The following is an 8,179-nucleotide window of genomic DNA, read 5'->3' on the forward strand; positions in this document are numbered from 1 at the left end:
GGGGTAGCCCTGAAAGATTCCTCCCTGCAGAAGCTGGGCTTTGGCCCTCCAGTTGCTGTGTGATCTTGTGCAAGTCATTTTCTTTGGAGCACCACCATGTCCCAGTGGTGCAATGAGTAGCAGAGCCTTTGCAGGATTTCTTTGTCACCCCAATCAGCTAGCACCTGTGTAAGCCCCAGAACTTAATGAATAAATGTCCCCCCACCTCCCTCCCTGTGTTTCTCGTTCCCTAGTGGAGCCCATCCTCCTCCCTCTGTGACCTGTGACCCTTCCTCCTCCTCCCCTCAATTCCTTCTCAGCAGGGGCTGTGAGTCCCTTCCCCCCAAGAGGCCCAGGGGGCCCAGAGAAATTAGACCGAATCAAAGCAGAAAATGAGTTTTCATTCATCTTGGAATGATGCGAGAGGTTACGGGCAAGACAAATAGCAGCCTCCCCCTCTTCCTTTATCACTGTCACTGCAATTAATAGGCTGTGGCCTTCGTTATCCAGGCCTTTGCTAAGGAGAGCGCAGGCCCCCGGGCGACGCTAACGAGGGAGAGAGAGGAAGCAAGCCTGGCTCCAACCAAGTTCTGTTATGCGGCCATATGCTTACCTGGCCCTTCCAATACACTCTTGGGGAGCGGGTGAGCATAGGAGGGGTGCAGTGGCACGTGGGGCCAAGCCGCTGTGGCTTGGGTGAGAGGGGAAGGACAGTCCCCTGACACCCCTGAGAGGCCCCAGGCAGTCTGTGCTTTGATGTTCATTATATGGCATAGTGTGCCTAGCGTGTTTGCAGAGGCGCAGTGACAAGGTATGTGTTGGTTCCTCTCCCTACAGCTAACTATGGTCTAGCCCTCTGTTCTCCAGTTTTCCTGATGAGGAAGCTGAGATTCAGAGTATTGCTACTTGTCTGAGGTCACATAGACTTCGAAGAGAAGCTAGGATTTGAACACAGGTCTACTTGAAGCCAAAGCTTGGATTCTTCCCTGTGACATTCTATAGACCAACTGTATGAAGAGAGCCATAACTGGGAGACAGGTCCCTGAAAGGCTCTGATCCCTGAATTTGGGTATAAAAAGAGCTTAGAAATGAACTAGGTCAGGACCAGCAGTTAGCGTAATGGCTGTGTTGCTGGACTCCCATGTAGTCAACCGCGGTTCGCGTCCCGGACCTGGTGGCTTGAGACTTATGCCGGGTGTGTGTGCGTGAGTGCCCAAGATCCTGAGAGGAGAACGGAGGAGAAGGGATTGTGGCGTGGCCATCCCCCCTGGGGAGTGATTTCTTACTTTCTGCCTCTCTGTCTCTCTCTGTCTGTCTGGCAAGCGCACACGCCCTATGGCAAAAATCTCAAAAAAAAAACCAAAGAAACAAACAAAAAAATGAACCAGGTCAGGGCCAGCTGGTGGCATGGTTGTTAAGGCAGCTAGATCTCACTGTGTGATTCGAGTCCCAGACCTGGCAGTTTTGAAAGGCATGTTAAGTATGTACGTGTGCACCTCCAAAATCCCCAGAGGAGGATGGAGGAGAAGGGATTGCAACATGGCTGTCTCCTCTATGGGGTGATTTTTCACTTTCCCTCCCTCTCTCTGTTGAGCAAAACCAGAAAAAGAAAGAAATGAACTGAGTGCTCCCCGCCATACCCCAACCTGAGGCCTCAGACTCTGGAGGGACCTTGAAGTCATTGCTAGTCCTTGGCTTAAACCAAGACTTTGTCATTCACCAAAACGAAAGCCTTTTTTGCAAGTGCAAGTAGATACTATTAAGATTATTTTAAAAATTAATTCCTTTAAGGGGTTACTGAATGTCTAAGAGGTTTGATTCACTGAGTATTTGCTCAATCAATAAATACTGTATTACTTATCTATTACTGTGAATGAATTACCCCCAAAACTTAGTAGCTTAAAACAACAATAAAAATTTATTATCTCTCACAGCGTTTGTGTGTCAGGAATTCAGGAGTGCCTTGGCTGGGTAGTTCTGGCTTAGGGCCTCTCTTCTTCTTTTTTTTTTTTTTTTTTATGGCCTCTCTTCTTTTATTTTTTTTATTTTATTTTTTTTTTATGGAGAGGTTGTTTACTACAGGGTGTGTGCACTCTCCAGAAAGACAGAGAGAAACAGAGAGACAGAAAGCAAGAAATCGCCCCCAAGGGGGGATGGCCATGCCACAATCCCTTCTCCTCCATTCTCCTCTTGGGATCTTGGGCACGGACGCACACATGCCCAGCATGAGTTAAAGTCACCGGATCTGGGACTAGAACCGTGGTTGACTACATGGGAGTCCAGCCATATAGCCATTATGCCATTTGCTAGTCCCAGGGCCTCTCATGAAGTTAGTCATATGTTACCTAGGGCCGCAGCCCTCTTAAGACTTGACTGGGGCTGGAAGAGGCTCTGTGATGGTGCACTGAAACGGCTGGCATGTTGGTGCTGGCTGTTGGCAGAAGGCCTCTGTTCCTCTTCATGTGGAGCTCCCCATAGGGTGGCTTCCACATGGTGCCCCAGAGCTAGGAATTTGCAAGAGTCAAGCAGAGGCCAGGTGCCTTTATGAGTTAGCTTTGGAAGCCAAACGTGTCATCTCTGCCATACTCTGGGTCACAAAGATCACCCTGATTCACTATGGGAGTGGACTGCACAGCGCCCCGGCTCCTCCCTCTCTCTGGGCTTCTGAACCATCACAAGGGCATGAATACTAGCAGGTGAGCATTCGAAGCCATCTTGGAGGCTGGCTAAAATCAAAAGAGCATTTTGCAGAGCTTCAAAAGGGATCCCTGGGCCATCAGGTGACATGTTGGGTAAGGTGCTGAATTGCCCATGGCCAAATCTGTGGTTCAAGTCCCAGAGCCAGTAGCTTGAAAAACACACCAGGTGTGTCTGTGTGCATGCCCCAAATCCCGAGAAGAAAATGGAGGAGAAGGAATTGAGACATGGCTACCCCACCCCACCACCCACCATGGGTGATTTCTCACTAACCATCTCTGTCTCTCTCTGGTGAGTAAACGTACCCTATAGCAAAAATCTAAAAAAAAAAAAGTATGTGTGTGGGGTACCCTCAAGATCTAAAACAACAGGCAAAACTTTATTTACAGTATTAAAGAATAGAATAATCTTTACCTTCAGGAGAGAGAGAGGCTGGGCAGAGCCCCAGGGGGAGGTCTTACGGAGAGCTGGTACTGTTTTATTTCTTGATTAGGATGCTAGCGATAGGAATGAGTTTACTTAGGGCACAACCACTGAGGGTGATACATGTACTTTTTGTGTGTATACGAAGCTTCAGTACAAAATATGTAAAGGTCCTCATCTTTGAAAAGTTTTGAAGCCATTTGTGTACTTTGTTTTTTCGTCTTATAGGAGAGAAAACACTGAACCTCTAAAAGAAATGATGACTTGCTCGAGGTTGTGGGGATCACAGTGGAGTCTTGGACTGGCATTCAGATCTCCTGGATCATAGGGAATGGCTCCTGGCAGTTACGTGGACCCACGGCATCACAAGAGGTTGATGGCATCAGAGGTGGGGGGCTGGGAGGCTCCACTTCTGGTACTTGGGTGGTAGCCTGTCCTACTGAAGAGCAATCCCAGCTCCCCTGGTTGCTCCAGAACGGAAGAGGCTGTGCTAGCTCTGCCAGGTCAGCCATTGTGTCTCCAGCTCCCAAAACCCTCTCTGCTGACCAAATTTGAGGCCATCTCTGCCCACAGATGGCCTGGATGTTCACAGAAAGTGATTGTCTTGGGCGAGGGCAATGTCCGGACAGGCAAAGAGCAAGTGTTTGAGGCTGGGAGGGTTGCTCTTTGTCTGTAGACAAGGCTGTTAGGACATGCCTCTCAGATGAGGGTGTCCATCGCCTTTGACTGGACTTGGAGATCTCTCAGGGCAGGGGCCCAGCCTGATTCAGTTCTGTGTCTCTTGTATCCATTTATCCATCCAGCAACTATTTACTGGGCACCTGTTATAGCCACTGGAAACATGATCACGGATGGAAAAGACAAAATTCCTGCCCTCAGGAAGCTATGCTTTCATCAGTGTGGCCACGGTAGACAGTAGAGAGGCACAGAGGACTGTGAGTATTTGTGTGGAGAAGGCCTTATTGAGCAGATGGCATTTGAGCAAAGACTTGAAGGAGGTGAGAAGGTGGGCCTAACGTCATCGGCAGGAAGACCACTGCAGGCAGAGGGAACAGCATGCTGGAGGTGAGAACATGCTGGAGGTGATGTGCTAGGAATTGCAGGGCGTACAGGAAGGCTGGAGTGGGCAGGGCCGGGGGAGACAATATAGGGCGATGAATTTCCCCATGCCATCAGACCTGGGCTTGAACCTTGGTCCTGCTGGTCCCTAACTGGGTGACCAAGGGCTCTAAGTCACACAGGATACTCACAGGTCCTTCTGAGGCTTAAACTGAAACACACCTTTAGTGACACATCCCTGAAGATTGAAAGAGACAAGATGGTCCTTGTCCACCCGCCACCTCCCTGGAATATCAGCTTCATGAAGGCCAAGGATCTTGTCTGTTCTGTTTGCCACTAAATCCCCAGGCCCAGTATCGGGTCTTCCCCGAGGGTCCTCACAGACCTTACAGATAAATGATAACAATGTATTGGGGCAAAACACGGACTGAAGGGGAAATGTAGGGAGCTCTTGGCAAGGAAGCCTAAACTGACAAGGAAGTGGACTTAGAGAATGGCACGGAGAACCTCCTGGAGGAAGTTGCAGCTGAGACCTGCTGACAAGTGGCAGTTAGCCAGGTGAGGGTTCCAGGAGAGGGACCGGCATGTACGAAAGCCCAGAGGCTGGAAGGAGCAAATTATTCTGAAGGATTTCCATGTGGCTAGAGCAGAGCATTAGGAGGGGCGAAGGGGTAGTTGGTGCAAGGTTGCAGGGCAGGAGGGGCTGGCGTGGGTAAGAGGCTGGGAATTATATTGCACCCTAAGAGCAGTGAAAGAGCCCAGTGGCGAGTATGGCTGCAATATAGAACCTGGCATGTAAAGGTAAGGTGAAGGGAAGGAGGGGAGGGAGAGACAGGGAGGAAGAGGGAGGAACGAGGAGGAACCGAGGCCCGGTCACCGTTTTCAACCATAGGGTGGCTTCCACATGGTGCCCCAGAGCTAGGAATTTGCAAGAGTCAAGCAGAGGCCAGGTGCCTTTATGAGTTAGCTTTGGAAGCCAAACGTGTCATCTCTGCCATACTCTGGGTCACAAAGATCACCCTGATTCACTATGGGAGTGGACTGCACAGCGCCCCGGCTCCTCCCTCTCTCTGGGCTTCTGAACCATCACAAGGGCATGAATACTAGCAGGTGAGCATTCGAAGCCATCTTGGAGGCTGGCTAAAATCAAAAGAGCATTTTGCAGAGCTTCAAAAGGGATCCCTGGGCCATCAGGTGACATGTTGGGTAAGGTGCTGAATTGCCCATCTTCAGGAGAGAGAGAGGCTGGGCAGAGCCCCAGGGGGAGGTCTTACGGAGAGCTGGTACTGTTTTATTTCTTGATTAGGATGCTAGCGATAGGAATGAGTTTACTTAGGGCACAACCACTGAGGGTGATACATGTACTTTTTGTGTGTATACGAAGCTTCAGTACAAAATATGTAAAGGTCCTCATCTTTGAAAAGTTTTGAAGCCATTTGTGTACTTTGTTTTTTCGTCTTATAGGAGAGAAAACACTGAACCTCTAAAAGAAATGATGACTTGCTCGAGGTTGTGGGGATCACAGTGGAGTCTTGGACTGGCATTCAGATCTCCTGGATCATAGGGAATGGCTCCTGGCAGTTACGTGGACCCACGGCATCACAAGAGGTTGATGGCATCAGAGGTGGGGGGCTGGGAGGCTCCACTTCTGGTACTTGGGTGGTAGCCTGTCCTACTGAAGAGCAATCCCAGCTCCCCTGGTTGCTCCAGAACGGAAGAGGCTGTGCTAGCTCTGCCAGGTCAGCCATTGTGTCTCCAGCTCCCAAAACCCTCTCTGCTGACCAAATTTGAGGCCATCTCTGCCCACAGATGGCCTGGATGTTCACAGAAAGTGATTGTCTTGGGCGAGGGCAATGTCCGGACAGGCAAAGAGCAAGTGTTTGAGGCTGGGAGGGTTGCTCTTTGTCTGTAGACAAGGCTGTTAGGACATGCCTCTCAGATGAGGGTGTCCATCGCCTTTGACTGGACTTGGAGATCTCTCAGGGCAGGGGCCCAGCCTGATTCAGTTCTGTGTCTCTTGTATCCATTTATCCATCCAGCAACTATTTACTGGGCACCTGTTATAGCCACTGGAAACATGATCACGGATGGAAAAGACAAAATTCCTGCCCTCAGGAAGCTATGCTTTCATCAGTGTGGCCACGGTAGACAGTAGAGAGGCACAGAGGACTGTGAGTATTTGTGTGGAGAAGGCCTTATTGAGCAGATGGCATTTGAGCAAAGACTTGAAGGAGGTGAGAAGGTGGGCCTAACGTCATCGGCAGGAAGACCACTGCAGGCAGAGGGAACAGCATGCTGGAGGTGAGAACATGCTGGAGGTGATGTGCTAGGAATTGCAGGGCGTACAGGAAGGCTGGAGTGGGCAGGGCCGGGGGAGACAATATAGGGCGATGAATTTCCCCATGCCATCAGACCTGGGCTTGAACCTTGGTCCTGCTGGTCCCTAACTGGGTGACCAAGGGCTCTAAGTCACACAGGATACTCACAGGTCCTTCTGAGGCTTAAACTGAAACACACCTTTAGTGACACATCCCTGAAGATTGAAAGAGACAAGATGGTCCTTGTCCACCCGCCACCTCCCTGGAATATCAGCTTCATGAAGGCCAAGGATCTTGTCTGTTCTGTTTGCCACTAAATCCCCAGGCCCAGTATCGGGTCTTCCCCGAGGGTCCTCACAGACCTTACAGATAAATGATAACAATGTATTGGGGCAAAACACGGACTGAAGGGGAAATGTAGGGAGCTCTTGGCAAGGAAGCCTAAACTGACAAGGAAGTGGACTTAGAGAATGGCACGGAGAACCTCCTGGAGGAAGTTGCAGCTGAGACCTGCTGACAAGTGGCAGTTAGCCAGGTGAGGGTTCCAGGAGAGGGACCGGCATGTACGAAAGCCCAGAGGCTGGAAGGAGCAAATTATTCTGAAGGATTTCCATGTGGCTAGAGCAGAGCATTAGGAGGGGCGAAGGGGTAGTTGGTGCAAGGTTGCAGGGCAGGAGGGGCTGGCGTGGGTAAGAGGCTGGGAATTATATTGCACCCTAAGAGCAGTGAAAGAGCCCAGTGGCGAGTATGGCTGCAATATAGAACCTGGCATGTAAAGGTAAGGTGAAGGGAAGGAGGGGAGGGAGAGACAGGGAGGAAGAGGGAGGAACGAGGAGGAACCGAGGCCCGGTCACCGTTTTCAACAGCAGCCGTGGCTGGAGGTGCTCTGTAACCCTCTGACTCAGCAGGCCTCCCAGGTGTCCAGCCCCATGACCCCTTTGCCAGGCTGACCCACCAGAGGCCTCCCAGAGCCTGTCCTGCTCCGTCTCTTGGTGCTCACCCTGCAGGGTGGGATGGGGTGGGGCAGATGGCCCCAGGCTCTCAGCAGTGGACACGGTGTTCTGGTTCAGTGGAAGGACCTTAAACACGGAGACAAGGACACGGCAGTAAAGGATGATGTGGCCGAACCCCCCGGTTCTGCGGCGAGCAGACCCCAGGTGTGTGATCGGGAGCAGTTAAATTTCATCATTACCCTTTCTCCGATGGTGTTTTTTATAGTCTTTTTTACTACTGGCACTAAAGGTTCTGGACTCATCCTGGCGGAGTGGAGGACATCACTCGTCGGGTTGACTGCTCCGTGATATAAAAAAATGACAAGTCCTGGCTTAATCTTTCTGATAACTGTGTTCTGCGCCCCCATCCATCTCCACCGAGGGGTTTGGGCAAAGCTGGAAGACAAGAGCATCCCAGCATTTAAGAATGAAAAATTAAGTGCCCTTTGTAAGCAGTGTGGAGCTCTCCACTTGGCGCTGCTCTGGTGGTGGGGGCTGGTGGGGTACGGCAGGGGGAGGGAAGCCGAGCAAGTCAAGCGGAGTCTCCTTCACGAGGGGAGGAGTGGGAGAGGTGGACGAGGGTCCCGCACCGCGTCATGGGAGGATCAGCGAGAGCGTGTGTACTTGGCAGTGTGCGAATCTTACAGCCAACTGAGTGGGCCTTACCTGTGTCTGTGAGCGTCCGTGGCTGTGTTCTTCTGTGTGAGTGGT

At 51.0% G+C, this 8,179-nt stretch overlaps 1 long non-coding RNA gene across 2 annotated transcripts; it reads left to right on the top strand.

The window, feature by feature from the left end:
- The first annotated feature begins 2,605 nt into the window (after positions 1–2,605).
- On the top strand, positions 2,606–7,609 carry LOC102497843 (uncharacterized). 2 transcript variants are annotated; one of them, XR_335404.1, is made up of 4 exons: positions 2,606–2,675; positions 3,328–3,471; positions 3,903–4,164; positions 7,547–7,609. It is a non-coding gene; the product is annotated as an uncharacterized LOC102497843 (long non-coding RNA). The 2 variants fall into 2 exon arrangements; XR_335403.1 differs by lacking the exons at positions 2,606–2,675; positions 3,328–3,471; positions 3,903–4,164 and adding exons at positions 5,199–5,268; positions 5,623–5,766; positions 6,198–6,459 and having other exon boundaries at positions 7,547–7,591.
- The last annotated feature ends 570 nt before the right edge of the window (positions 7,610–8,179 follow it).

This window comes from Tupaia chinensis, unplaced genomic scaffold, assembly GCF_000334495.1.
Source record: "Tupaia chinensis unplaced genomic scaffold, TupChi_1.0 Scaffold000407_4, whole genome shotgun sequence".
Classification (NCBI taxonomy): Eukaryota; Metazoa; Chordata; class Mammalia; order Scandentia; family Tupaiidae; genus Tupaia; species Tupaia belangeri.